The following is a 24,671-nucleotide window of genomic DNA, read 5'->3' as shown; positions in this document are numbered from 1 at the left end:
CTGTGACCCTTTCTCCCCCAGATGATTCCATAGTTTTTAAGTACATGACTTTATTTTAGTTGTCTCTCTTATTCATATACCATGATTTATTTAGCCAGTTTCCTAATTAGGTCGTGGGTACTTTTGATCTCCAGTAAATTAAATAGTGCTATAATTTTGTCTTATCCTTTTTTCTTCAGTTGAAATATAGTTGATTACAAGTTGTGTTCATTTCTGCGGTACAGCTACATGACTCAGCTATACATATATATTCTTTTTTTTAATATTCTTTTCTGTCTTACTCTTGTTTTGGCTGTTTAAAGAAATGTATTTATTTTAATTGGAGCAAAATTGCTTTACAATATTGTGATGGTTTTGGCCATACATCAGTATGAATCATTACTACTATCGAAAATAGTATGGAGATTCCTTAAAAAGCTAGAAATAAAACTACCATACTCTTTTTTTGTTTTATTTTGGTTTCAGTTTAACTGCATTGGGTCTTAGTTATGGCCCGTGAGATCGTCACTTCTTAGTTACGGCCCGTGAGATCATCCACTTCGTGGACTTCTTTCTATTTGTGGCGAGCGCTCCAACATGTGCAGGCTCAAGTCCGTGCAACACGTGAACTTAGTTGCCCTGTGGCATGCAGGATCTCAGTTCCCCGAGCAAGAACTGAACCTGCGTCCCTGCACTGGGAGGCGGATTCTTAACTACTGGACCACTAGGGAAGTCCCTCCATCTTACACTTAAGACAGTTGTCAATGCCAGGGTCCTCTCACTCCCATCAGGGGCCATGTCTGGGATATCCCCATGCAGTGTGGTCCATCCTGGAGGGGAAAGACAAGCTGCTTAAGCCCTAGACACAAACCCCCCAGTGAAAATAAAATCAGCCAATTTCCCCCTAAGCAACAGCCTCAGTGTTTGCTCACTTGGCTGTCTTTCGGGAGCACGGGGGTAATTTGTAGCCTGAACAATTGAGACAAACACTTGGCATGAGACGGGGAGAAGTAGGATGAGTCTGTAATTGGAATATTTTGTCTCATTTATTCTTGACGATGTGCCATATTCCACTCCATCAGCCAGAGGGGATTGCTCACAGAATGCCTCACACCTGGAATCAGTGCTTCTAGGAACCAGATGTGGGGCATTGTTAGATGCAGTTTGAAATCTAGGGTGAGCCAGCTTCCTCTAACCACGCTCCTGCCCTTTCACATTCTGCTGTGTTTTCCCTAAGATTTTCTGTCCTTTCTGGGGTTCTAGTTACATTTATCTGGAGTCCAGGGCAGCTGGCCCATTTTTTTCCAAGTCTCCAGATCGTCTACTTGAATGCCCTGCAGGCAGTGATGGGAAGCTGGTGTGCTGGGGAGAGGGCAGGGGAGTCTAGCAGCATCAGAAAGGATGGCACACTCGCTCTGGTACCCACGCTGATTCAAGCATCTCTTTCTCGTGCGGTGAGAGCAGGCACTAATCTGTCGCGTGGAGTTCAAGTTCAAATTCAGGAATCTGCTTCTGTTTTTGTTGTTTTACAGAGTGACACGTGTTATGTTTAAGAATCCTTGCTCTCTTGGGTCTCTACAGGTTACAGAAATCTGGAAGGGACTGCACGGGCTGGGTTCTTCAGGGAACTTTGTCAAGATGCAATCTGGTAACTTAGATATGGATAGGAACCAACAACTGAGGAGCTTGTAAAACACACAGTCCTATTCCTGGCTCCAAATACATAGACTCAGAATTTTCAGGGGAACAGGCTGGACACCTGCATTTTTCACAAGACTCCCGATGACTCTAATAGGGCCAAATTGGAAAACCTTGATAGGGAGCGATATAGCTCAAGCTTCATGTGCCTCACCCAGGGGGCCTTGATTAAATGCACGTACTGATCCTACAAGTCGAGGTGGTGGAAAGAGAGGGGCCTGAGACTCCGCTTTTTTCAGGTGCTGATGCCACTGACCCGCAGCCTACAGGATACAGAGCAGAGATTAATTAGCGCCTGCCTGTCTGCTTTTGTACTGCCCATAGTTTAAGAATGATTACAAAAATCAAATAAAAAGAAGAATAGTATTTCATTATACGGGAGTATTTTATGAAATGTAAATGTCAGTGTTCATAAGTGAAGTTTTCTTGGAACATAGCTGTTACCTGAAACCTGGGTTCACCTCTTGATGTGTGTCAATAGACACGAACAAGCCAAGATCAAGAGAAGTAAGGATTTATTATTCTTGGCAGCTAGTGAGAACACCAGACTGTTTCCCAAAGCAGTGTCATCACCTTGAACAGCAAAACTGGGGAAATTTTAAGCTAAGGGTACATGCCTCTTCCCAGGTGGCGCTAGTGGTAAAGAATCTGCTTGCCAATGCAGGAGACCCGGGTTTGATCCATGGGTCGGGAAGATTTCCTGAAGGAGGGCACAGCAACCCACTCCAGTGTTCTTGCCTGGAGAATCCCATGGATGGAGGAGCCTGGTGGGCTACAGTCCATGGGGTCAGGAAGAGTCAGACACGACTGAAGTGACTTAGTGCACACATGGGCATGCGCGTGCATACACACACACTTATGCCTATTCAGGAGGGCACTTGGACAGCGTGTGCATATTCCGGAGGGGACTTGAGCAGAGGAGAATTCAGCATGGAATTGGGGCAAGGTCAACAGTGTCCAAGCTTTAGTTGATTGAAGTCAAGAGGGTCAACACCATCATCGCATCTCCAATGGGAGGGGGCCTTCAGTTCAGTCAGTTCAGTCGTTCAGTTGTGTTCGATTCTGCAACCCCATGGACTGCAGCATGCCAGGCTTCCCTGTCCATCACCAACTCCAGAACACAAACTCATGTCCATATAGCCGGTGATGCCATCCAACCATCTCATCCTCTGTCGTCCCCTTCTCTTCCCACCTTCAGTCTTTCCCAGCATCAGGGTCTTTAGTTGCTGCAGAACTCAAAGATGTGTTATTATGTATATTCCTTGAGGAGCCAGGACCCTGCCCTGTTTTTGGACTACTCCCCTCTGGTTTCTGTGGGCTTCTCTGATAGCTCAGTTGGTAAAGAATCCATCTGCAATTCAGGAGACCTTGGTTCGATCCCTGGGTTGGGAAGATCCACTGGAGAAGGGACAGGCTACCCACTCCAGTATTCTTGGGCTTCCCTTGTGGCTCAGCTGGTAAAGAATCCGCCTGCAATGCAGGAGACCTGGGTTCGATCCCTGGGTTGGGAAGATCCCCTGGAGAAAGGAAAGGCTACCCACTCCAGTATTCTGGCCTGGAGAATTCCATGGACTGTACAGTCCATGGGGTGCAAAGAGTTGGACACGACTGAGTGACTCACTTCACTTCACTCTTGTTTCTGTATCCCCTCCCTTAAGATCATTAAGTGTGGAGAACTGTTTGAGGGCAATCATTGTGGCCTGGCTCAGATCACAAACAGAATTTTTAGGCCAAAATGAGTTCTATTATGTCAAGAAAGCTATTCCTGGTTCTCTTTCTCCAAGGACCCTCTACTCTATCTGTTTACACAGCCACACCCAGTGGGTGTGATTGAGATCATGTGTATGCACTAAGTCGCTTCAGTCGTGTCCAGCTCTTTGCCGCCTCATGGACTGTAGCCTGCCAGCCTCCTCTGTCCATGGTATTCTCCAGGCAGAAATACTGGAGTGGGTTGCCCTTTTCTCCTCCAGGGGATCTTTCCAAACCAGAGATCCAACCTGGGTCTCTTATGTCTCCTGCCTTGGCAGGCAGGCTCTTTACCACTAGCACTACCATGACCCCCCAAACCTAAAATATTTAGTAACTGAGTCTTTACAGAAATATTTGCCAGTCCCTGATCTAGACCCAGAAGCAAAATGCAGGGATGTCCTGTAGGGAAGTTTCTTACTTAGTGCAGCTGGGATGTGGGCAATAAGAGAAACAGTTCAGGATGTGGCGTTTGAGTATCTGTAATGATTCAGAAAATGAACATTACAGTAAAACAAGAGGTGAACTCTGACAATAAAAAAAAATGCTCCAAACCTTTATTCTTCCCACTCCTCACCTCCAGACCTCAATTTCTGACTTCAGATGGCATGTATTTGCATAATGGTTTTCTTTGCTTCTTTTTCTTGCCGACTAATTGAATTAGAATGGCTTAAAAAACATACCTTCAGGCTCCAACCCATTTCCAGATGCCTGCCAATAAGGGTATAGGTAAGCCCAAGGGAAGCAATTTTGCTTCTATTTTGCATTCGATTTTGTGGTTCAGATGATAAAGAATCTGCCTGCAGCGCAGGAGTCTCGGGTTTGATCCCTGGGTTGGGAAGATCCCCTGGAGAAGGGCATGGCAACCCACTCCAGTATTCTTGCCTGGAGAATCCCATGGACAGAGGAGCCTGGCGGGCTACAGTCCATGAGGTCACAAAGAGTCGGACACACTGAGCGATTAACACTTTGCTTTTTATCTTTAGTCTGTGGACATTAAAGAAATCAGTGATAGGACGTCAATGGGTCAGTCTTTTCCGAGACTGGAGTAAAAATTCAGCTTAAACCTGCTTTTTCTGGAGAGACTCTTTCCATCTCTATTCAATGCATAGCTATAGAATCCAGTTAGTCAGGGCCTAGAATGGGTGGAGGAGATTCAGGAAATTTTGAAAACCTGCATGAAGGTATGAAGACTTCTCATTGAGAGGATATAGAGTAGGGTTTTCTGCCTGGGTTCAATCCCTGGGTTGGGAAGATCCCCTGGAGAAGGGAAAGGCTACCCACTCCAGTATTCTGGCCTGGAGAATACCAGGGACTGTATGGTCCATGGGGTCACAAAGAGTCGTACATGACTAGTGAATTTCACTTTCTGTTTCTGCCAGTAGACTGATTCCTTCTTCTTTATGTTGTCCTAGGAACCCAGTACCAGAGTTTGGAGACACAGTGAAGTTGGGAGCTTTAGTTTTTCCTGAAAACAAAAAGGAAATGAATCTGCCTACAGTACAAGAGACCTGGGTTCAATCCCTGGGTCAGGAAGATTCCCTGGAGAAGGAAATGGCAACCCACTCCAGTATTCTTGCCTGGAACATCCCATGGACAGAGGAGCCTAGTGGACTGCAGTCTATGGGGTTCAAGAGTCAGACACGACTTAGCAACTAAACCGCCACCAACATGATCGGTGTTGTTGACCATGCAGTAAATGTGTGAGTGTGTGCTCAGTCATGTCCAACTCTTTGCAACCCTATGCACTGTAGCCTGCCAGGCTCCTCTGTTCATAGGATTCTCCAGGCAAGAAGACTGGAGTGGGTTGTCATTTTCTACTCCAGGGGATCTTCCTGACTCAGGAATTGAACCACGTCTTCTGTGTCTCCTGCGTTGCAGGCAGATCATTTACCCATGGAGCAATGAATACAATGATTAGAATCCACTTCCAGTTGTAGCTCTTGCCTTCCAGACCATCAGAGCATGCTTGGAAAGTATGTGGGCACTTTAAAATTTATTTGCCTTCCTATAGAATAAGAGTATTCTTCTGTGCAAGATCTTAAGTCATTTCTTCAGCACACTGGGTTGTATTTGCTTAACTCTACTCATATTTGATTTCATGCCAGAGTTCAGAACTCTTCAAAGCTGAGACAAACACTGACCATGTCTGCATCCTTACCCTAAACTCTGCTCCTTTCTCCGAGACAGGGATGTCACTCCTTACTCTTTCCCGTTGCTCCCCTAAAAGACAAAAAACAAAGATGAAAACAATCAGGAAAAAGAAAAATGAGAGGCAAACTCTCCATGAGTGTTTTCCTTTATAATTATGACACTGAGCGTTTTTGTGTTGTCCATTACGAGCTGGCACTTGCCATCTACTTCTACAAGGATTAAATCATGTGCTACTGACTTTCAACGTCTCCAAAAGGAGTTCAGGGTGGAGAGCAGAAATGAGGCGCTCTGTGCTCTGGGAAAAACTGGCAGCACAGGTCTTTAGATAGTTAGATATATTCAGGACCTGATTTTATGAGCCCAGTTCTTATGTCTGCTCATACCTAGAAAAGCACTGAAATCCTTCATGGTGATGACTGCTTCTTGGCACTAGTAGAAAGCTTCTGCAAAAAATATTTACTTGATTGCATGCATTCCGCTTTCACCAAAATTAGGTATATACTACCTTCACCTCTTCCTCTTTGGAGCAGTTTCTCAGAGCTACCTGCGGTGCTGTCTCCTGGGCTATAGTCCTTACTTTGCCCTAGATAAGACTTAACTCACAACCCCCACAGTGTGTATTTTTTTTTTAAGTTGACAGTGTCTTGTCTCTGCAGTTGGATGAGATGATCACCAAAGCTTCTTTCCATCTCTTCTCCCCAGGCTCCTCTTACCGCCCTTCACTTTGCCAGACTTGAGCCGTGTCTGCCACTTCCCGCAAAGAGCTGGCAGCCCGTGTCCTTTGTGTTGTTGAACCCAAGTTCACGTGCCTGACACACAGTGAGGTCAAGCAAACCAGAAGGTCAGAGTTTGGAGCAGAAGATGGTTTACTGCTGGACCAAGCAAGGAGAACGTGTGGCTTCTGTTCAAAGGAATCCTCAATGGTTTTCAGGGAAGAGTTTTTAAAGGCAAAATATTGGATGAGGGTTGCAGGGTTGTGACTTTCTTCTGATTGGCTGGTGGTGACGTCACAGGGCGGTGCTCCAGGACTCTTGCCCTTGGCCTTACCATCCTCCACCTCCAAGGGGGACCGTTCCTGCAGAAGGACTCAAAGATATGTTGTTACATAGATCCCTTGAGGAGGGACTAGGACTTTGCTTTATGGCTGCACTGTTGTTTATTGAGTGCTTTTCCTTTGTTTATACATTCCCTCACTTCCCAAATCAGTAACTGTTTGTATCTGCCCCTTAGAACTCCGGGATGGCCTGGGAGCCTGAAAGCTGTTTTCTACAAACAAGAAATAGGGGACACAGAAAGATCTGGTACCCAGGAGGTTCCTGCAGTGGCCTGCTCAGTCGCACTTGCTCAGACTGCATAAGAGGCTCCAGCTAGCTATGAAGAAATACGAGGCAAGAGGCCACTTATCTCAGAACTGAGTCTTTCAAAAAAAGGTGACACATCTTAGCACGGATGGACTCTCTGCATGTCTCAATGTTCCTGACATCACGAACTGCACAGTGTTGCTGAAAATCATATTGCCTATCTCCTTCTCTCTCTCTGTCTCTTTCTCACCATCTCAGTCACTCTCTGTTCTAGGAACAAAGAAAACTTTTAAAAGAGAGACAGAGAAAGATCAAAAAGGTTCTTAATTTTTTTACATGTCTATGGATCCCAGAACTCTGATAAGGCTAAGGTGAGGGGTGCGGGGTGGGGATGGCTGGAGTAGGACAGAGTGCCTGTGAGCAGCTGACATCAGATAAGATAGTAGCCCTTTTAGGAGGAAAAAAAAAAGACCTGTCACCTCTAATTACATTTCATGACTCTTGCTGAATGCTACCCCAAAAATGGAATACTTTGATGTGAAGAAATAACAACTTCACCTTTCCCATTTCTACCAATGCAATCACTAGGGAAGGAGGCTGTCAAATTTGAACTTGAATCATTTCATCAGTCCTCGAAGAAATTACGTGAAGACTTACTTGTTCTTTATCTATTAGCCGTGGCTGGGGAGGGGACAATTTACCCCCTCCCCCTTCTTGAGTTCTTTTGGCGGCTCTAATAATTAAGTTGATACAAAACAGATTGATAGGAGAAAAAAATAATTTGTGAGCATGGAGGTCTCCCACAAAGGGACCCAAAAGAAGGGGTCCAAGTAGGCAGCTTTTGTACTTTTTTAGATGTAGAAACAATAAGTTCGTGAGATGTTGACAAGGTAAAGAAACTCTGACTTGGGTGTGATACCGTGCAGGACCCTATGGGGCTCCTGGACACAAGACCTTTGTGTCCCCCATTTCTTCGATTACAGGGAACAGCCTTCATTCAGCCTCTATGACTTTCCCTGAGTTCCAAAGGGGAGACCCATGCAGGGAAGGGTTCCTGCAGCCTTGAAATTAAAAAACACTTGCTCCTTGGAAGAAAAGCAATGACAAACCTAGACAGTGCATTAAAAAGCAGAGACATTACTTTGCCTCCAAATGTCCACAGAGTCAAAGCTATGGTTTTTCTAGTAGTCACATACAGATGTGACAGCTGGGCAATATACAAGGCTGAACGCTGAAGAATTGATGCCTTTGAATTCTGGTGCTGGAGAAGACTCTTAAGAGTCCCTTGGACTACAAGGAGATCAAACCAGTCAATCCTAAAGGAAATCAACCTTGAATATTCATTGGAAGGACCGATGCTGAAGCTCCAATTCTTTGGCCACCTGATGAGAAGGGTTGACTCATTAGAAAAGACCCTGATGCTGGGAAAGGCTGAAGGCAGGAGGAGAAGGGGATGATAGAGGATGAGATGGTTAGATGGCTTCACTGACTTAATGGACATGAGTTTGAGCAAATTCCAGGAGATAGGGAAGGACAGGGAAGCCTGGCATGCTGTGTTCCATAGGGCTGCAAAAAGTCAGACACAACTTAGTGACTGAACCACAGCAACATCATAGTTAATTTACAATGTTGTTTTAGTTTCAAGTGTGCAACAAAGTAATTCAGCTGTACATAGAAATATATTTTTTCAGATTGCTTTTTCCATTATAAGTTATTACAAGTTATTGAATACTAGTTCTCTGTTGCTATATAGCAGGTTCTTGATGTTTATCTATTTTATATATAGTAGTATTTGTATGTTAATCCCAAACTCCTAACTTATCTCCCCCACACCCCTAGCTGATTATTTTTAAGGTTCAAAAGACTTAGGAAATAACTTTGTCCTTCCCCTAACTCCCTGAAGGAATGTAGATGGAGGGCCTGTTCCTTGAAGGGAGCTTCCCCAGAGATCACTGTAGTGAAGCAGGTGTGTGGACAGAGAAACCTAGCAAAGTCTATTTGCTAAAATTCCTCTCTGGGTCGCACTGTCTCCGCTGGTCCAGCAAATATTAGTTTACCAAACAATTGCTCTTCCTACTCCATGTCAATTACCTTTCTCCCCTTTGAAGTCTCAGCCACCCCAGCCCCCCGCCACCCCCAGCTGTCTCTTTAGTCTTTTGCTGAAGATGATATTAAAGGTGAGAGTTTCCACCGTTTTGGTGAATTATTCAATTTTCCTGGGTCTCTCCCATGTATGGCACAGTACATGTGCATGCACGCTCGGTCATGTCCGACTCTTTCGTGACACTATGGACTGTAGCCCCCCAGGCTCCTCTGTCCATGGGATTCTCCAGACAAGAATACTGGAGTGCCTTGCCATGCCCTCCTCCAGGGGAATCTTCCTGACCCAGTGATTGAAGCTGAGTCTCTTACATCTACTGCATTGTCAGGCAGGTTCTTTACCACTAGTGCCACCTGGGAAGCCCCCAACCATGTATGCAATGTTATTAAACTCTCCTGTTAAACTCTGTCTTGTATCAATTTAATTGTTTTTTTGGGGGGGGTTTTTTCTTGGCCTCACCACTCAGCATGTGGGATCTTAGTTCCCTGATCAGGGTTCGGACCCCTACCCCCTGCAGTGGAAATGCTATCTTAACCACTGGGCCACCAGGGAAGTCCCCTCAATTTAATCCTTAGACCAACTTGAAGAACCTAAAAGAGTAGACGGAAATGCTTTCTTCCCTGACACCTGACTTGGCCAAAGACCACAGATAATGAATGAATACATACCAGACTCCTAATATATATCAGACCTGCATGAAGTGTGGGGGATATTATGGAGATATACTGGTGGTCCAAGTAAACACAGTCACTGGATTCCAGGAGCTTTTAAGAGAAATGTAAGCAAACTATCAAACATTTGGTTTATAGATGGCAATAAGTGCCTACAGTTACAAATTGGCCCTTGCCATGGGCACTTAGGGCTTCTCAGATGGCACCAGTGGTAAAGAATCCGCCAGCCAATGCAGGAGACAGAAGAGATGCAGGTTCAGTCCCTGGGTCAGGAAGATCCCCTGGAGGAGGGAATGGCAACCCACTCCAGTATTCTTACCTGGAGAATCTCATGGATGGAGGAGCCTGGCAGGTTACAGTCCATGGGACTGCAAAGAGTCAGACATGATTGAGCGACTGAACTCAAGGCTCATGTCTACCTTGACAAGGACTGAATCATGTGCTGCTATAGCTTCTGACCTTCAACAGCCCCTTGAAAGGTGTTCAAGGAAGAGATCAGGAATGAGGCACTCTGAGATTGGGAAAAACCCAGCAAGACAGGTCTTCAGATAGTTAGATATTCTCAGGAGCTGGTTTTATGAGCCCAGCTCTTGTGTCTGCTCATATCTAGAAAAGCATTAAAACATGTAAATCCATGGCTAATTCATTTCAATGTATAACAAAAACTACTGTAATGATGTAAATAATTAGCCTCCAACTAATAAAAATAAATAGAAAAATAAATAAATAAATAAATAAAATAAAATCCTTCATGGTGAAGACTGCACCTTGTGACTAGCAGCAACCTTCACGAGACCAGTAGAAACCTTCTGCAAAAAATATGTGCTTGATTGCATATATTCCTGCTCCACCAAAATTATATATAAACTGACTTCCCCATTGCCTGTTTGGAGCAGTTTCTCAGAGCTACCTGAAATGCTGTCTCCTGGGCTATAGTCCTCATTTTGCCCCGAATAAAATGTAACTCAACTGTCATGCCTTTTTTTTTTTTTTTCAGTCTGCTTGCCATAAGGGGAAATAGCCAGGAAATAAGGCTGGAGATTCAAGAAACCTTTGTGAGAAAGTGATATTAGTCTTGGGCTCATTCTGTGTGAGTGGCTCAGACAGTAAAGAAGAGGCATGCCATGCAGGAAGCCCAGGTTCTATCCCTGGGTTTGGAATATCCCTTGGAGAAGGGAATGGCTGCCCACTGTAGTATTCTTGCCTGGAGAACTCCATGGAGAGAGGAGCCTGGCGGGATACAGTCCACAGGATGGCAAAGAGTTAGATACGACTGAGCAACTAAGGCACACAAGAATTAGGAAGAGAGAGTAGAAAGGGAACAAGTCACTGGCAAAGGCTTAACAAGGACCATTTTCTAAGTTCAAGTTCAGTTGTGTTTTTTCCACTGTTTTCAACCAACCTTTCTCAGCACTCCTCAGTTAGCTCATTCCTCAGTAAATAACCCCCAAAGGGGCCAGAGCCAATATCATCTCTAAGACTTTGGGTTAGTTTTGTTTTCCGCCCTAAAGAGTCTATAAATCAATTTTCCCACAGGTGGTTCCTGAAAATATATGAGTGGGGGAAAGTCCAAATAAATGCCTTTTGCTTTGTTATTAGAAAAACAGATGAACAATAGCAACAAAAAAACCCCAATATGCCTGGAACATGGCTCAAGGAGTCTCTGCTTTCATTTTCTGAGAACCAATCTCCCCATTTCTATTGACCTCCAGACCCCCAAGTGGGTACCCTAGAGCCCTACCCACTCCTGAATTCATACAATTGTTTATACCCAATGTCAATAGAACACAGTCACATGCTGGTTACTGTCTACTTTTAAATTTTTTTGATCTCTATTTTTTATTTTTAAAAATGACTGCCTCAGACATTAAAAAAAGAATGAAATAATGCCATTTGCAGCCACATGGTTGGACCATAGATGATGATATTAAGTGCAGTAAGTCAGACAGAGAAAGGCAAATGTCACATGGTATCACTTACATGTGGAATCTAAAAAAAATCATACAAATGAACTTATTTATAAAATAGAAATAGACTCATAGACATAGAAAAACAAACTTCTGGGGGAAGCAGGGGGAGGGATAGATTTGTTCAGTCTCTCAGTCATCTCCCACTCTTTGTAACCCCATGGATTGCAGCATGCCAGGCTTCCCTGTCCATCACCAACTCCCGGAGCTTGCTCACACTTATGTCCATCAAATCAGTGATGCCATCCAACCATCTCATTCTCATCCAACCTTCTCCTCTTGCCTTTAGTCTTTCCCAGCATCAGGGTCTTTTCCAAGGAGTCAGCTCTTCCCATCAGGTGGCCAAAGTATTTGAGCTTCAACCTCAGGATCAGTCCTTCCAATGAATGTTCAGGACTGATCTCCTTTAGGGTGAGCTGGTTGGATCTCCTTACAGTCCAAGGGACTCTCAAGAGTCTTCTCCAATACCATAGTTCAAAAACATCAATTCTTTGGCATTCAGTCTTCTTTATGGCCCAGCTCTCACATCCATACATGACTACTGAAAACACCATAGCTTTGACTATGTGGACCTTTATTGGCAAAATAATGTCTCTGCTTTTTAATACACTGTCTAGGTTTGTCATAGCTTTTCTTCAAGGAGCAAGCATCTTTTTTAATTTCATGGCTGCAGTCACCATCGGCAATGATTTTGGAGCCCAAGAAATAAAGTCTGTCACTGTTTCCATTGTTTCCCTACCTATTTGGCATGAAGTGATGGGACCAGATGCCATGATCTTAGTTTTTTGAATGTTGAGTTTTAAGCCAGCTTTTTCACTCTCCTCTTTCACCTTCATCAAGAGGCTCTTTAGTTCCTCTCCACTTTCTGCCATTAGGGTGGTGTCATCTGTTTATCTGAGCTTATTGATATTTCTCCCAGCATTCTTGGTTCCAGCTTGTGAGTCATCCAGCCTGGCATTTCACATAATGTACTCTGCATATAAGTTAAATAAGCAGGGTGACAATATACAGCCTTGACGTACTCCTTTCCCAATTTGGAACCAGTCCATTGTTCCGTATCTGGTTCTAAATGTTGCTTATTGACCTGCACACAGGTTTTGCAGGAGGCAGGTTAGGTGGTCTGGTATTCCCATCTCGTTAAGAATTAGGGATAAGTTAGGAGTTTGGAATGAACAAATGCACCCTACTGTATATAAAATAAATAACAAAGACATATTCTAGGACTTCCCTGGTGGCACAGTGGGGGTAAGAACCCATCTGCCAATGCAGAAGACGCAGGTTCTATTCCTGGTCCCAGACGATTCCACATGCTGCAGAACAACTAAACCTGGGAGTCTACTCCCAGGTAAGCTACTGAGTCTGAGTGCCTTTAGAGCCTGTGCTCCACAACAGGAGAAGCCAGAGCGCGACAGGAAAGAGTAGCCCCTGCTCACCACAGCTAGAGAAAGCTCTCACAAAGCCGCAAAGACCCAGCACAGCTCAAAGAAAAACAAATAGGTAGAAATTTTAAAAAGGCCTACTGTATAGCACAGTGAACTCTATTCAACATCCTGTAGTAACTTATAATAAAAAAAATCTGAAAAGGTATATATATATAAAATATAATATATATATATATGTATAACTGAATCACTTTGCTATGCACCTGAAATGAACACAACCTTGTAAATCAACTATGCATGCTGCGTGCTAAGTCACTTCAGTCCTATCTCACTCTTTGCAATGCTCTGTACTGCAGCCTGCCAGACTCTTCTGTCCATGGGATTCTCCAGGCAAGAATACTGGAGAGGGTTGCCATGCCTTCCTCCAGGGGATTCTTCACCCAGGAATCAGACCTACGTCTCTTAGGTCTCCTGCATTGACAGGCGGGTTCTTTACTGCTAAAGCCACCAGCCTTTGGTTTCTCTTGAATCATCCAGCCAGACTTCTGAACTCCCCTCTGATTGCCGACACTGATTCCCCTCTACCTGCTTCTTGCGTGTTGTTGTAGGTTCTATCATCCTGAGTCTTCTCATCTCAGTTTTCTCATCAACTCTGCTGTACTTGAATCCATACAAGTCAATCCATGGGAGGCAGGGCAGGCAACCCCCAAATGTGCCTCAAGGGCATATTGGTTATTTTGAATTACAGTTACTTGAAGAAGAGCTGATACACTCTGTCTCCCTGGAAGCAGGTAAAATATCTCTCATATGAAACGTCCCCTCCCCATATCTGGAAGGAGAATGACACCCTTGTCACCAAAGATATGGAATATGGGGGCAAGAAGCATGTATAAACAGACTTTGTTATTTCTCTCTTTTTTAAAAAAAAACATTTATTTTTGGCTGTGCTGGGTCTTCATCACTGTGCGAGCTTTTCTGTAGCTGCAGTGCACGGGCTTCTCATCACAGTATCCTCTCGTTGCGGAGCACAGGCTCTCGGATGCTCAGGTTTCCGTAGTTGTCTTACATGGTCTCAGTAGTTGTGGCTTCTGGCTTTCTAGAGCACAGGCTCAATAGTTGTGGTGCATGGGCATAGTTGCCCTGCAGCATGTGGCATCTTCCTGGCTCAGGGATTGACCCCATGTCTCTTGAATTGGCAGGCAGATTCTTTACCACTGAGCCACCAAGAAGTCCTAGGATTTTTATGTTGTAACATGGATCAGCACTTTATTCATTTTTATACCCAAATACTCTCCCATTGTCCATATTTATCCCATTTTGTTTATTCAGTCGTCACTGATGGGCATTTGGACTGTTTCCATCGCTTGGTGATTGTGAGCTATGAATGTGCAGCTATGAATGTTCATGGATTTTTGTTTGAATATCTGTTTTCCATTTTTTGGAGTATAAACCTAAGGATAGAACTCCTGGATCATATGGTAATTCTGGGGCTTCCCAGGTGGTGTTAATGGTAAAGAACTTGCCTGCTGATATAAGAGATGTGCGTTTGATCCCTGGGTTGGGAAGATCCCCTGGAGGAGGGCATGACAACCCACTCCAGTATTTTTCCCTGGAGAATCCTATGGGCAGTGAAGCTTGGTGGGCTACAGTCCATGTGACTACAAAATCAGACACAACTGAAATGACTTGGCATGCAGGCACGCATGGGAATTCTGTGTTTCACCTGTTGAGTAATTGCTAAACTGCTTTCCACAGCAGTTGTATCATTCTACATTCCCACTAGCAAGGGTTTCAATTTATCCCCAATCTCATCAGTACTTGTTATTTTCAATTTTTATGTGATTGTTTTGATTCTTATAGCTGTGTTAGTTTTCTAGGGTTGCCATCACGAAGGATCACAAACTTGGTGACTTGTGACTCTGAGCACACCCTTTTTCTCTTACGAACCTACATTTCTCTTTAGGCTAAAGGGGGACCATGGATGAAATCATCCATAAGGTCTTTTTTGAGATTCACAGTCTATGCTTCTAAGGCCACAAAGTTGTCCTATCCTTGAAGTGATCAGGGAGACAAACATACACACTGCTTCTTGTTTAGTTGCTAAGTCATGTCCAACTCTTTGCAACCCCATGGACTGCACTATGCCAGGCCTCCCTGTCCCTCACTATCTCCCGGAGTATCTGCCACCCTCTGCTTGTGATGAGATAAAATTCTCCACTCAGGGTGCTGATAGTAATCTCTTTGAGGCAAAGCAATGTGACTTGGGGACACCAGAGCCCTCGGGCCAAGTCACCTCAGGATAAAAGCAACTTCATCCATTTATCCTAATGTATGAAGAGCTGACTCATTGGAAAAGACCCTGGTATGGGAAAGGTTGAAGGCAATAGGAGAAGAGGGTAGCAGAGGATGAGATGGTTGGGTAGCATCACTGACTCAATGGACATAAGTCTGAGCAAAGTCCAGGAGACAGTGAAGGACCAGGGAGCCTTGTGTGCTACGGTCCATGGGGTCACAAAAAATCGGACACGACTGAACAACAGCAGCAACATATGTATACACAGAGCATTTTTCTCATGTGCCATATGTAAGAAGTCTGGGAAGCCTTTGCTGTTAGAAGGCAGTATGATCAGTTTGGGGAAACCCAGGAGGCTCAGTGGTAAAGAATTTGCTTGCCAATGCAGGAGATGCAGGAGTCTCAGGTTCGATCCCTGGGTCGGGAAGATCCCCTGGAGGAAGTGATGGCAACGCACTCCAGTATTCTTGCCTGGAGAATCTCATGGACAGAGGAGCCTGGTGGGCTGACTGCATTCCATCGGATCGCTAAGAGTCAACACAACTAAGCATGAGAACTTCTCTAAGTTTTGCGGTAAATAACAATCCTTTGTTGAAAAACAAATTGTGGAAAACAATCCTTCTGGAGTCAAACAATGTCCTAGCTGTACATACTATCTTCCTTCTCTCCTTTAAAAGTGTTGGTTTAAGCCTTTCTCCTTGTTCATAGGTACCTCTGTATCCTTTAGAACTCTGGTAAGCCAAACTTCCTTTGGAAGCTGTATCAGTAGGGTCTGGCCAGGAGACAGAACTCACACTAGTTCTTTTAACAGGAAAGACTTAATATAAAGAATTATTAACCAGGTATCGAACTAAAAAAAGCAAAAAGAACACTGAGATACCACAGGTGGAACGTAGCTACGACCCCTCGGGCTGGGGGAACAAAGGGAAGAGGTTGGGATTATTAAAATTTAAAGGCTGGGAGGAGGGGTCCTGCCAAGCCGGGATACCCACGGCTGTCTGAGTGTGCTGCTAGGCTGGGATGAAGTCTCTGAGCTCAGAGGAGGGGGGCGTCACTCTTGTCTGAGGAGGGATGGGCTGGCTAACTGGGGCTTGTGTCTCTGAGCGGGTATAATCAGGCTGGTTCTGTGAGTCTTGGAGAATCTGAAAAGTGGAATCAATTGCTGGTCCAGCTAGAGTGCAGGAGCCAGGCTGGGAGGACGCTGATAGAAACAGAAAAGAAAGAGAAAAAGAGTGGTGACCTAAAAGGCAAGAGCAAGTCCCTTCTCCCTCCTCCAGCTTTTCAGGCTCCCTGGGGCACCCCATTTTCAGAGCCAAAGCAGCAACCACCTGGCAGAGCAGAAATGTGGGTTTCCCAGCCTCAGCACCACAGAGTATTAAAAAACAAACAAACAAGTAAGTTTGAAGGGAAGAGGCTGTAACATTAATTGGAACCAAAGCTTCCCCAGTACCTTTTCCTTGATGAAATCAGTGAGTATCTCCCCTTGTCTCCTGCTGTTCATTGATAATCTTCTTGGCTCTCTCTTTCCCTTTAGACAATGAGCTACCTTGAGAGCAAGGGTTGCATTTTGCTTGCCTCTGTGTCCTCAAATTTTCCAGCATTCACATCACAATAGATGTTCACTCAGTGTTTGTTGAATGATGCCTGGGTGAATGGATGGACCAAGCAAGCCAGGTGCCAAGGGAGCCCCAGAAAATGGCCTTTATCAGAGCCTGGAAAGGAACCACTGGGTTGAAGCCAAGAGAAAAGATGGCAAGTGAGACCCATGACATCATTTGACATCTTGGGACTGCCCTTGTTTTTCTCAGTTGGGTTTTTGTGAGGAATGGTGTTCTTTCAGCAAGCAATCGGCCATGCAGAGAAGGCAGAGATGCACCACGAAGTCCATTGTGTGTGTGGGAGGAAGTTAGTCAGATACCCTCTAGGTCCAAGGTGCTGAGAAAATGATTAGCAACACTGAAGCTCATTATCAGAACCATAGACAGAGGCACTGGAATGAATGGCAGAAGGGACACCTAGTAGAGTGGAATGCAAAGTTCTTTGCAGCCAGGGTCCTGCTTATTCCTCCAACTCCATTCCTTACCAGTCAAATCTCATCCAGCTCAGTCCATGAGTCATTCCCTGTAGCTTTCCTCTACCCAGCCTCTGCCCACCCACTTAATTCTTAACCATCCAGAGAAACTCAACCTAGTTGCCTCTTCCAGTAATTTTGCCTCCCAAGCTGTTCCTTATCTTATACGTCCATGGCTCCCTATTCTTTTCCCCCAAGACAACCGACTGCAGGAATTCACCCAGTTTCTGGAATCTGGTTGCAAAACCTGACACCATTACTTGCCATCTGGGCATATTTCTTAAACCTGCTCATAGTTTTCTTATTTGTAAAAGAGCTCTAATGGTGCCCTCCCCTAAACAGTGACCATAACACTGCGTAAGTCATTTTCATTGTTTAGGACATGGGCTAGTATATAGAATGTGAGCATAACCATGGATGGTTAGTGTTATTATCACACTGTATTGTAATTGTTGCTTTAAATAAAATCTCAGTTACTAAGTCCTGGCAGGGATTAAATAGCTTGCCCAAGGCATCTCAGGTTTCCTTAGTGGAACTGCCTCTCTAATAAGAAATTCACAGAAAATTCTCTTTGCTGCTGAAAATGTTTCTACTTTGGAGAAAGAAGCACATTTTCCTGTAAGAAAATGTAGTTGTGGTAAACATCATTAAGACTTTCTTGAGAAACTGCCTCCAGGTCGACACAGTAAGCCTCAGAACCCCGATAGGACCATAAATGTAGATGATATGAAACAGGGTTCTTTTGTTTGACAGGGAGAGAAACTCAACTGGAAAAAAAAATTAGAAGAAAAGACAACTTATTGACATTACTGGGATAGTACTGAATAGCTGCAGGGAAATAGCTGGATCTGGGGATTGGCTGGAACCAGAGATTTTTACTTTTTCCATCTCTTATGCCAGTTCATCAATCTCTGGATTTCTAGTCTCATGTTCATTGATTTGGTGATGCTATCCAACCATCTCATCCTCTGTCGCCCCCTTCTCCTCCTGACCTCAATCTCTCCCAGCATCAGGGTCTTTTCCAATGAGTTGGCTCATCTAGTATATAACAGAATGAAGAGTGTCATTGATTAAGTTAATGAGAATGAAGGTCTCTCTCTGTATATCACATTCAATCTTTCCTTTCAAATAGGTGTCCTCTTATTATGCAGGAAAAAATGTTGTCAATGGTTCCTGAAACTTGGGACTCCCCCCCGCTCCCCGACCACAACTCCTGGAAAAATGCTTAATTTGTTTCTTCATCTCCTTTGAAAACTCTTGGAGAGTGAGTCTCGTGTGCAAGCTAACTGTGCAGGAAAGAGTGGCTATTCCTGGTGATTCTCAAATCCTACTGGGAAGCCTGGTGGCTCAGATAGTAAAGGTTCTTCCTGCAGTGCAGGAGACCTGGCTTCAATCCCTAAGTTGGGAAGATCCCTGGAGGAGGGCATGGCAACCCACTCCAGTATTCTTGCCTGGAGAATCCCATGGGCAGAGGAGCCTGCAGTCCATGGGGTCACAAAGAGTCAGACACAACTGAGCGACTCATACTAACTCAAACCTCATTAAAGTAATAGAAGTAGCCCCTCAAATACAGGGAATATTCTTCCTTAGCATATAGGAGGTTATTTTTAGACAGCCAGTGAGTCTATATCCACAAGCCAGATGATGCAGGAACTGGTGAGAGAGCTGTTCCTATCTGAAACTTATTTCTATTTCTGTCCCAGTTAATATGTTCTTTCACTTTAAAAATAATTATCTATGTATTTGGATGTGTCGGGTGTTGGTTGCAGCATGCGGGATCTTTCATTTTGGTGCCTGGACTCTCAGGTTGAGGTGCTTGGGCTCCATAGTTGTGGCTCACCAGCTTAGTTGTCCTGTGGCAAGTAGGATCTTAGTTCCCCAACCAGGGGTCAAACCTGCATCCCCTGCATTGCAAGATGGATTCTGAACCACTGGTCCACCAGGGATGTCCCTGTTCTGACTTTCAGATCAAGTACCAAACATCCTCCTTTCATTTTTTGTAAGATTAACTTAGTGTGTAACTTAGGCTACCAACTAAAGTTTAGGTGTGACCCAATGAATTCATTGATTTTAAAAATCTGAAAATTCCTACTTGAAATCTGTGCCCATCATTCCGTGTAGAAACTTACTAATATTTCCTAATGATTCATCACTTTTGCCTAAAAATAGATCACTGCACAGCAATGCCAAGTACATTAGAGTTCTGGTTATGAGAGTTTTAGATCAGTGGTTTTTAATCTTATCAAATTCAGTGCCCCCTTATTAAAAATTATGTCTGACTTCTGTTTTATGAGACTGAAGTGCAAGTCATAAGTAATAAATACACCCACACAATTTTGAATACCATAAATTCTCAAGATCTAATAGCTTGCATGTGTGCTCGGTCATGTCCAAATCTTTGCAACCCCGTGGACTATAGCCTGCCAGGCTCCCCAGTCCATAGGATTTTCTAGGCAAGAATACTGCAGTGAGTTGCCATTTCCTCCTCCAGGGGATCTTCCTGACCCAGGGATCAAACCCATGTCTCCTGAACTGGGAGGCGGATTCTTTACCACGGTGCCACTTGCGAAGCCTGCGATATAAAAAAGAGTAAAAATATAATTCATAGTAAAATAATTTGTATTGCAATGTGTCAGTTGCCTAGCACAACTACACTATAAAATAATGAACTCACTTGCAAAATTCCAAAGTCTCAATAGGCGGTACTACCAGCCCTGTAAAAAACACCTCTCTTGGTAGTTAGGTATTGCAAGCCTAACCTCCACCCTTTCCCATGCCAATTAATTTCTATATGATTTCTATCCAATCATAGAGTTGTGACCCTTCATGGCCCTTACTCCCACCTAAAGCCTTCTTGTTCTGTTATTTGCTGAGCCATTAATTGGCTCTCTCCTCTACTTGAACATAAGCTTCATGATATTGGAAATCTTCTCTTTTGCACTTCCCAGCCCATAGTAGAGGCTCAATATATATAAATGCTGAACACAGGAACAAATCAATGTTCCTTTTGACAAACCAACACGTCTCAGAATTGGGAAGGTCCTTCCTGATTATCTGACTTGATGACACCAAGACCAAACAATGGTGGAATTGACTTGCCCATTGTTACAGAACTAGTAAGTGGATGGGCCCAGGTCTCCCGATCCATACCCTTGCATCCAGGCATCACGCATGTATGGCTGAAGTTTATCCCTCAATGACCAAACAGATTTTTTATTTAAGGACACTGGTATTTCTTCCCTTGTTCCTAATTAATCAGGCAGTGGGAATTTAAATAAAATCACTTTTAATGATGAGAAATATTTAGTATATCCTAGCTGCCATGTGATAGCTTCCATTTTTTCCCCCCTTACTTTTCATATCTCTCTCCCATGTCTATCCTGTATAACCCTCAAAATGGTCCCTCCCAGGATGCTAAGGTAGCATTTTTCTATAGTCATTAACCAAGCCAGCAAGCACTTTCTGTTTGTTTTTTTTTTTTTTTTTTTTCTGATCAACCTTCCAGAAAGACAAATTTCTTATTGAAAAGAAAGCCAGAGTGTGCTTTACAGATGGCGTGAAAAAGGAAATAGTGACAGAGAGTACAAATTGCTGAAAATAGCATGTGCCAAGGGCTACTTTGCAATATTAGTTTATGAATTTTGCCAGCTCAGTAATGCTTTAGCAGCAGCAAACCACTTGGAGGTTTTCCTTGTTTATTCCATTCAAAGAGATATAGCATCTTAGCATACAAAGCACTATCTAACAGCAGTTGGGTCTGCTTAGATTTAGAAGTAAGCTGAGAGAGCAGTTTATATTTGCTTTTGATTTCTCTGTGTGAGGGGAATGCAGTGATTACTTCCAGCCACTTTGAAAGTCATATTCTCAAAACCAGAGACATACAAGTGAGAGAGTAACAGAGGGGCATTTAAGAAAGAACAAGGGCAAGGGAGAGTCTGTGATTCATTTCTGGGAGCCGGTGACCCATTTACAGTTTACTTCAAGATCAGAAATAAAGCCTGTTAAACTCACCCCCAAACCAGTGTGGATGTGTGTTAGTAAAGGGAATATTCCAAGTGTAGCTTCAGCCTGGGTATTGGTTGCTCCCTGGTCTGATTGTATTCACATCAAGTCATGCAAAGTTCCAGGCTTCTCTCTTGACTCAAAAGGAAAACGTCCTGTACTGGAAGCTAGCACCACGCCCCATATGCTTTTCCATATGGTGAGGGAATCCAGATTTTTAAAATAATGGATTGTTTCCTAACATCTAACGGGTACTCTGGATCTGGGTGACTGAAAACATTTAAGCTTGGTGACAGCCCACTTAAATAGCATCGCAAAAGCTGAAAGAAACTCTAAATCATTATTTATTGCAGGTGGAAGGGACATTCACCATCTGGTAGCCCAAACGCTTCTTTTTACATGTGGTAGTGGAGGTGGTGGTTTAGTCGCTAAGTTGTGTCTGATTTTTGCAACCCTGCGGACTGTAGCCCACCAGACTCCTCCATCCATGGGATTTTTCCAGGCAAGAATACTGGACTGGATTGCCATTTCCTTCTCCAGGGGATCTTCCTGACCCAGAGAGTGAACCCACATCTCCTGCATTGCAGGCAGTCTACTGTATTGCAGGCAGATTCTTTATACCTACAGAGCCACTACATATGGGGAACAAACCAAAGTCCAAAGAGGAGGGGTGACCTGTCTAAAGTCCTGAAATGAGCTGAGGGCAAGTCTGATGTCAGAAATTGATGCAGAGGTTTCATTATTCTTCCCTGTTAGGCTTATGGGGCTTCCTTGGTGGCTCAGCTGGTAAAGAATCTACCTGCAATGTGGAAGACCTGGGTTCGATCCCTGGGTTGGGAAGATCCCTTGGAGAAGGGAATGGCTACCCACACTAGTATTCTGGCCTGGAGAATTCCATGGACCGTGTGTTAGCCTTCTGAGCAGCTTTCTCTTGAATCACTTAATTGACGTCTTTGTGAATCAGTTTTCTCATCTGCAAACTGAAGGTAATCATGTAAGGCCAATCCCAAAGCTGGTGAGGGGGCACAGAGCACTGTAAAATTTCTCACTGTGCTCTTTCTCTGGCAGAACATGCTTGATAAATATCAGCTTTTATTATCTTTAGAGTTGTCATCTCTATCATCAATACCACCATCATGACTATGTTTATTCCTAGTTCCTTGTATGGATCTTCACCACGCTGCAAACATATCAACTCAAAAATCTGAAACACAGAGGAGTCCTAATAGGGAAAAAGACTGAAAACTGAAGTCTTTTCAATTGCTTCCATGACTAGCCAACACTCTATCACAATGTAGCCAAAATTTATTTCTTTATTTAGGGATCATGCATGGAAGACATAAGTTTAATCTTTTAATAACCAAACAGAGGTGGTTTTCTTTTTTTCTTTTTCGTGTTTAAAAAACAAAAATTAGAGGAGCGGCACCGTTGGATCCCATTGACCCAGATGGTTTTGTCTCTTTTCTTTTGTAATTATTAGAAGAAACGTCAAGAGGAAACTACCCTCTTGGCTGTCTGGGACTAAATTGTCAAAATTAAGAACCTGCATCCCTTATGTATCCTGCATTGGCAGGCAGATTCTTCCCCACTAGCGCCACCTGGGACACACAGACCCGTCCAACCGTGTTGCTGTGATGACAGAAATGCACCTCTGTAGACAGAACTTCAGAGCATATTCTGCCTTGGAAAGCAGTGAGTGCTCTATCATTGGTTCCCTACTGGCAGAGGGTGAGTTAAGAGGAGGCTTCCAAGCATTGGAATTGTCGGAGGCTGGGGAAGGAGGAGACTTGGACCAGAGTCATTTTTATTGAAGTGTAGTTGATTTGCAGTATTATATTAGTTTCAAGTGTACAGCATAGTGATTCAAGATTTTTACAGATTATGTGCCATTGAATTTCGTGTCGTTACAAGGATGACTTTTAATGGCTTTGCCATCTATGACACATCAATTGCTTATTCATTCATTCATTCATTCACACTTTAATTCAGTTTCCTCTTGATAAGCATGAACAATTTAAAAAATACATATGCAGTTATTTATTTATTTGGCTGCACCAGGTCTTTGTTGTGGCATGCAGGACTTTTAGTTGTGGCATGAAGGATCTAGTTCCCTGACCACGGTTCAAACCTGGCCTCCTCCCCCTGCATTGGGTGTGCAGATTCTTAGCCACAGGACCACCAGGGAAGTCCCAGCATGCACAATTTTTTTAAAATGCTCTCAGTCACTAGGACCAAAAGAAACTGTGTTTCTCCTAACAGCCCTCTTGGTTCATCCAGTGAATTATATAAATCATGAACTGATTATATATAAGCATGTGTGTGTATGCATGCCTGTATTAATATTTCCATGTTCACCAGCAGGTTTAGAGCAAAATTTACAGTCTACCTCTAAAAAAAGTGATTCAGCTACACAGTTGGAGCTATATTTTATTAATCAGTCAAAATTATTTCTCTCTTGTTCTCTATCTGATCTCGATTTCATCAACTTTTCCATCTTATGTTTCTGTGTTTATTCATACACTGTATCAGATCCCATATTTTGAGAAAATGACGTAAATGTGTATGTGTCTTTGTGTGTATCCACAAAAATACCTGCATGCTCCTCTTTGCTATTCAATCTTGAGCCTTTGAACTTCAGCCAGTACAAAGGAATAGAAATATTGCTGGCGCTGACTTCAATTAGAGCCAGCCAAAACAAGCGGCCATTGCGAGTGTCTGTTTTCTCCGTCTCTGACTCCAAGAGCAGCTCATCACAGGATCTGAGCCCAACCTCACCCTGTATGGAACAAGGGCCATTTCTCTCGAGTGAGCTCTCGGGCCCTAAATCTGACTTCCTTGGAAGGGAGGACAGTTTTCGTCTGCCAAGGGTAACCGGGGCCCTTGCATCTGTCACATTGATCCTTCCAGAACCCTTGCCAGATCTAGTATGCTGATCAATTACACTGACCTGATAATACTAACATTAGTGTGAGCACATCTCGCGCCAAAGGCTGGAAATCAAATCGACAGCAAGGAGCTGCCTCAGACCAGCCAAAATGAACCAGGACTTATTCTATTAGAGAGAATATTCCGTTTGCTCCAATAATGAGAACTCTGTTGAGATTGGTTAATTCAATTCTGCCCATCTTATCAGATTTATTTTTAATGAAACTGAACAATAGTTTCATTTGTTATGTTATTAGTTTTCCCAGTAGAAGCAACGAGACTTTAACACTGAAAGCGAAGCAGATGAGCTTTGCCAATGTCTTTGGCTTATCAGGGGTGTAAGCCAGTTTGGATATTACACAGTGAAACGCCCCGTCCTCT

The sequence above is a fragment of the Odocoileus virginianus genome, chromosome 33 (assembly GCF_023699985.2).
Source record: "Odocoileus virginianus isolate 20LAN1187 ecotype Illinois chromosome 33, Ovbor_1.2, whole genome shotgun sequence".
Classification (NCBI taxonomy): Eukaryota; Metazoa; Chordata; class Mammalia; order Artiodactyla; family Cervidae; genus Odocoileus; species Odocoileus virginianus.
The sequence above is the reverse complement of the archived record's forward strand: the minus strand, read 5'-3'. Positions refer to the sequence as shown.